Here is a 6,184-nt window from a genome sequence, read left to right as displayed (position 1 = left end):
CAAGGCATAGACAAAATAGCAGGTAATGAAATAGTAGGTTTCTATTATTTTATTTATCAAGTTTCATATAAAATCTTGTCGAATGAAATTTATAGAATCAATTCAGTTTGTTACGGAAATAAATGAAATTTTATTATTTTTCATAAAATCTCCATCTTGCAAACACGAAGTTGAGAACGAACTGGTTTGTGTCTATGGTCAGATGTTACCTTAGCTACTAAAAGATGGCAGCACATGCATATTTGTTATTAATAGTAGTGTTGTTATAATCTAGATGGCGTTAAACGCATTTTTTTAAATAAAGATAGACATGGACCAACCATGCATAATTTATCGCCTTATTCCCATAGGACTAGCCTAAAAAGTAATATAAACAGAATGGTATGTCGAAAATAACGCTGTAGTTATTCTGTTTTCATAATTTCTGTAGGAAATCTTTCAGGAATTCGATAAAATGCTCGGTGTATGGTAACAGAAATAACAGACCAACCCCCAACTATCATCATTTATTTCAGGAAGTTTCTAATTTTCAATATCTTAGAAATCTTAATAATATCTAAAAATCACTGTATATAGGTATAATACGTACGAGTGATAACGTCGCTGCGCGTGCAAGACTGCGTACTCACGAGCATTTTGTTAATACTGAGTAACAGCAAAACGCTCTAAATTTAAATATCGTGCCTGTTGACTTTAGCCTGAATAGTCGATATTTCAATTTTGCGCGTTTATAACCTTCAGGTTGATTACATTAATTTAAAAACTGAAATGAAAACAAAAGAGATTTATGCATCTATATAAAAAAATAGAGAGTTTTGCTATAGGCTTTGTTTTATCACTGAAAAATTTAGGACGTCCGACCATAATGATGTTTGTAAATGAGCATTGAAATAACCAAGTGAAGTGCCAGGGTCGGAAAGATAATGTTCTCGTTAATCACTTTATGGTGTCTCTGAATTCTCTGAAACCCTTTAACAGCTTTACACGTCGTTAATTACTCACGTTTATTACCGTTTTCTCTTTGACCGATTTCAACATTGTAAAATTTCGTGACGTTACTCGGAAAGCTAATAAAATTTAATAAAAACAATTACTCGAGTAGCATTTATTTGAAAGTTAAACGATGTTATTTTTTATTATAGTTCCTACTTAATGATTTTTAAAAGCTTAATGTCTATATACTACACGTAATTAAATATTTAATTACGCTTTAAATCATTGTCATGCTCTTAAGACTTCCCGCACATTAGGCGCTTCGCTGACGCCCGAGAAACGTGCACGTCTAATGTGGGATCGGCCTAAAACTCTGCTTCCAAGTCGATACCAGTCTATTAAAACGGATTACAGGAACAGACAATAGAGTACATAATTCCAACTGTCACGTAGCTATTTTTTTCGCCTTCCAAGTAATGTTTTTGTTTCCTTTATTCTTCAAAGCCTTGGACTTTTCCTTACAATAGAACCGTTTTCTACACCATGTACCTATCTATTCAGACGCAGCAAGCGTCTCATACTTATTTACCTGAAAGAAAATTGCATTTTAGTAGCGCTGATGAAGTTTACGTACAAAAATGGTCAATAGCTATGGAGTGATTTGTTACCACTACTGACGATCATCAAATTTTTTATGAAGACCTGATTACTGAAAACCGATGACTTAATAGAGAACCTTCTATGCAAGTTACGCGGTTGGCGGGGGTATACAAAATTCAGAGTTAAGAACATCAGTGATCCACGAGCTTATGTAACTGAAGGTGGTCTGTCTGATGCAGCTACTTAATTCCGTAAACACACAGAATCATTAGCATACTTAGTTAATTATTTATTAAAATCGTACCAATCTAGGCTCTACTAAGTATGTAGACAAGTAAATCGCCTTTAAAACTTAATTATGCATTTATTTTACGGTTTCGAAACCATAACTTTCTTTTATCCTGTGTCTTTGCGTTAGTTGCGATTACAAACTGATACGGTGACGTGCGTCCACCACTGTGACCAATTTGTACTTGGTAATATCGTAAATAAATATTTGTTGTTATTAGTAATGCTCTGGATCTGTGTGTGTCGTGTTTGCGCACTGAGATTAGTTCCAAGAGTTATTTATACAACTACGTATTTACCTATCTTTAGTATCTTTTAGGTATAATATGAGATGCTACTTACTTTTATTCCATTCACACTAACTCATCCTTAGGAAGGTAACAACAATCTGAGAGAAGTGATTTTTGATTACAATTTAAAAAGATTTAACTAACATAACGTTCCAAACAAATATGAAATGAAATTATTAACGTATCTGTGTCAATTTCAAAACAGCATCATTGACTTATTCGACAAAACATCAATGCGTCATATTATAAGTCAAATTAAGACACTTATTTTCTGCTCTACTCACGACCTTAAAATAATGGTCAGCGATAACTACTTAGTAACCGAAGAGTCTGGAGGTAAATGGAAGAGGTGCAGCATTTTTACATTGAATATTATTAATTTAGTACCTATGTAAAATGAAACCATTATCAAGCTTTTTATAAAACTACCAATCAAACATGGCGGACAAGGCGAGCCTTCAAAACATAACATTTTCCTTTCACGCGATTAGTAATGAAAATGCATGAGTTGTTATAAAAAATCATGGGTAAAGGAAAAGTTAATAGTTTATCGGAAAAAGGGTGTTGCTAGTAATGGCTTGTGATTTGATGGACCGTAATGGCGGACATAATGACTATGTTTTGGTCGTATTTTGATTGTTTTATCGCAGAATCACAGCAAATCCATTGTCTATTATATTTAAGACGTATTCACATTGATTTGGCATTACGATTGCGGTATATCAACTATCGTAGATGTTTTTCCTTTGCTTCTGTAGTTTAGAAAAGCCTGACCAAGCTCTTTCTTTTCTCTTTTTCTCAATTCTGTTGTTTAGAATTACCGAAGCTACGTTCTTCCAAAGTATACTTGTAGGTTGTTTTAAAGGGATTCTAGTTACCATTAACAAAGTTTAAATGAGCGTAAATGGATATAGACGCGTAGATAAGTACTAGAGACTACTCGTAAAAAAAATTAAATAAATAAAAAGTTTTTAGTAAATGTTTTGTTGTACTTCTCTGCTCTTTACTATCAATAAATCAGCTATCTATCTTTGCACTTAAAACTGAATGAAATCTTAAAATCGTATCTTATATCTGATGGTCGATATTTTCGAACTGTTTACGTAGGAATAAGTAGTACGGAATGATGACTAAACGTTATATTAATCGTATCAATTGATAAATGTTCTGGCGTTCAGCCATCAGAGAACATAGATCATATGAATATTTAATAAACATTATAAATGTATTGATCTCGCTTCCCGCAGCATAGATGTGTGAGATGTCGGCACTACGACTATGAACTGTTTACAAACAGTTTTTGCATTTAGGTTAGATTTTTTTGGAACGTGAATGAAATGCGTAAACTCATTGTGTTTTTCCACTATAACTCCGCTGTATCTTCCGTTTTATAAGCCTAGCTATTAGCAGGAAAGCGGACTCCGTCGTTAGACGGTACCTACTTACCATGACTCCTGAAGTATAGAAATTTGTTTCAAAAATTAATAACTTAGCCTTAAAAAATAAGTTCTCTGTAATTGTGAAAAGCTAAAGGTGGGGAAAACTTGCCAGTTTCATTAAACTGGCTGCCGTGGCCGATTTCTATATCCGGACATTTAAAATAATATTGGTGAGAATTATTGAACCATATTTACTCTTGTAGCAGAAGAAACGTCGCCATAAACAAAAATCTTGAACGAGTCTCCTTGTAAAAAGGTTTCGTGTAAATAATGACAATTTGTTTAACACTTGCCGACGTGACTTCGGTTTTAGAATCGCTTCACTCAAGCACAAAGTATAGCTGTTATTAAGTGTTATATTTACATAAATAAAAACGTTCTTGTTCTTGAAAGGTCATTGGCAACGACGGTCCTCTGAGGACGGACTTCTGTAAGGCCAACTAAGAAGGCAGAGACTACCACTTGCCTTACAACTTGATTGCGATTTATTTAACGAGTAACTATTGTATTTTGTTAATTGTTAATCAGCTATTTTAGCTTTATCTCCAAGTTTATCTTAAGAGATTTCTTAATTGAAAAAATCGAATAGCTCGAAGTTTACTTCGAGGGAAATTTTCGCTGTAGTTAAAACAAAATAGTAGTAATAGAGTCTTGATGTACAAATTTTGTTCTATTAGTGCAATGCGTAGAAGAAACCTGTATAAACCTACGTAAAGTGCTTCGTAACATACAACAAAATAATGATTACGTAACATCACACATTAGTCATTTTCACGAGTACAGTCACCACAAAAATGTAAACATACTTTCCTTGTTTAAACCCTTGTACCTACATAAAAAAAAATCAAGCGCAAGAAACATCCTTAAAAGCTTCTTTTGAAACATTCATTACATTATAGACAATTTATCGAAAGAAGCTTTAAACTTCGAAATTTTAAACTCTATATTGTTAACAAAGTAGATATTCAATCCTTAATTTAAATGGTAAACGAATCCCAGCTATTTTGCTTTGTAGCTTCGAATACTTTTAAAGTTCTTATTTTTATTGTTTTTGTTGTGAACCATATCTAATGTTTGGTGAAATTTCTAGAGGGTTCCACCCACCATATTGTTTGGTGTGATGTAGTGTCATTACGTCAGAGGCAATTAATCTACAGCCCTTGTCGCATTGATTCTCAATTACGTGCGACAAACAACATACTTCAAATATAACATGTACTTGCTAATACACGATAAATACGTAGTGCAATGTTATATTTGCTCACTCAAGTAAGTAAAAAATAAAAAAAAAACTGTCAGGATAATGCGAGAAAAGAGTTTCTTCTAGAATTATAGTATAGTTACGCCATGAGCTATGCTGACCAAGTGCTATAATTATACTAAACATTAAGGAGTTCAGATTGGCAACATCCTTGGTAAAGTTGATTTTCACATGGAATAGTTAAGGGTGATTAATTTATCGTTGTTCCGGGTTTGGTTGTGCTTTGTTTATTTGCCGCTGGTAAACTTGTATTAGTCCTCGCGAGATAAGAAGTGTTAAAGGGTGCACTTTAAAATAAAGGAAAATACACTGAAGGTGGGACCTCGTCAATGTAATACTTAGTTTTAAGAGCGTCATCCCTGAGTCCGTCATGTCATCGGCAGCTAGTTTGTTTACTTTTATACCTAGCTGGTAATAGTGTGACCATAATTGTGTGATAGATCTCTATCTTTTGAGTAACACTACTATAAAATGTGCTTGTTTGTATAAGTTAAACTGTCGTACTGTCATGTTTTTACGAGCTCTCGACAGTTTAATATTATTGTTATAGCTACAACTGTGTACATAGTTGTATATGTTAGATTTTCTTTTTTAACTTTAACGACTGAAATGTTTAAATGAAAAGTAGGGCCGTTTATTCAAGCAGTTTTGACGTTTCTTGAATTCTCGAATAAAAGCGATGAATTAATCACTCAAATGTTTGTGTTTATAAGATCTAGATTCATAAATATTTAATACCTACTTAGACTCCAAGTCTTTTATCAAAACACAGTTTCTTTCTGTTAATATCGTGACATCACATCAAATAAATCATTTACGATAATCTCGCAATAAAACTACTTAGTATAACGACCTCATAAATTCAATAAATACATTATTGACAAATAGCTCAACAATATAATTAATGGTGGCTATAAATATAAATTATCTATACTAATATACTAATAATATTATAAAGCTGAAGAGTTTGTTTGTTTGTTTGTTTGTTTGTTTGAACGCGCTAATCTCAGGAACTACTGGTCCGATTTGAAAAATTATTTCAGTGTTAGATAGTCCATTTATCGAGAAAGGTTATAGGCTATATATCATCACGCTACTACCAATAGGAGCAGAGTATCAGTGAAAAATGTTACAAAAACGGGGAAATTTTTGACCCATTCTCTCTTATGTGACGCAAGCGAAGTTGCGCGGGTCAGCTAGTTTGCTAATAAAATTAAGTGCTCATTGTGAGTTACCTAGTCTATAATGGCTAATGAAACTCTCGCGTAGCACTTGCGTAGCACGCACGGCTAATTAGATAATTTACTGGCCTACGAGGATCTTGTCGATCGTGACAAAATTTGTTCTCAACACTATTGTCGCAAGAGAAGACA

This window comes from Anticarsia gemmatalis, chromosome 13 (genome assembly GCF_050436995.1).
Source record: "Anticarsia gemmatalis isolate Benzon Research Colony breed Stoneville strain chromosome 13, ilAntGemm2 primary, whole genome shotgun sequence".
In the NCBI taxonomy this organism is placed as follows: domain Eukaryota; kingdom Metazoa; phylum Arthropoda; class Insecta; order Lepidoptera; family Erebidae; genus Anticarsia; species Anticarsia gemmatalis.
Note: the sequence above shows the minus strand (reverse complement) of the source record.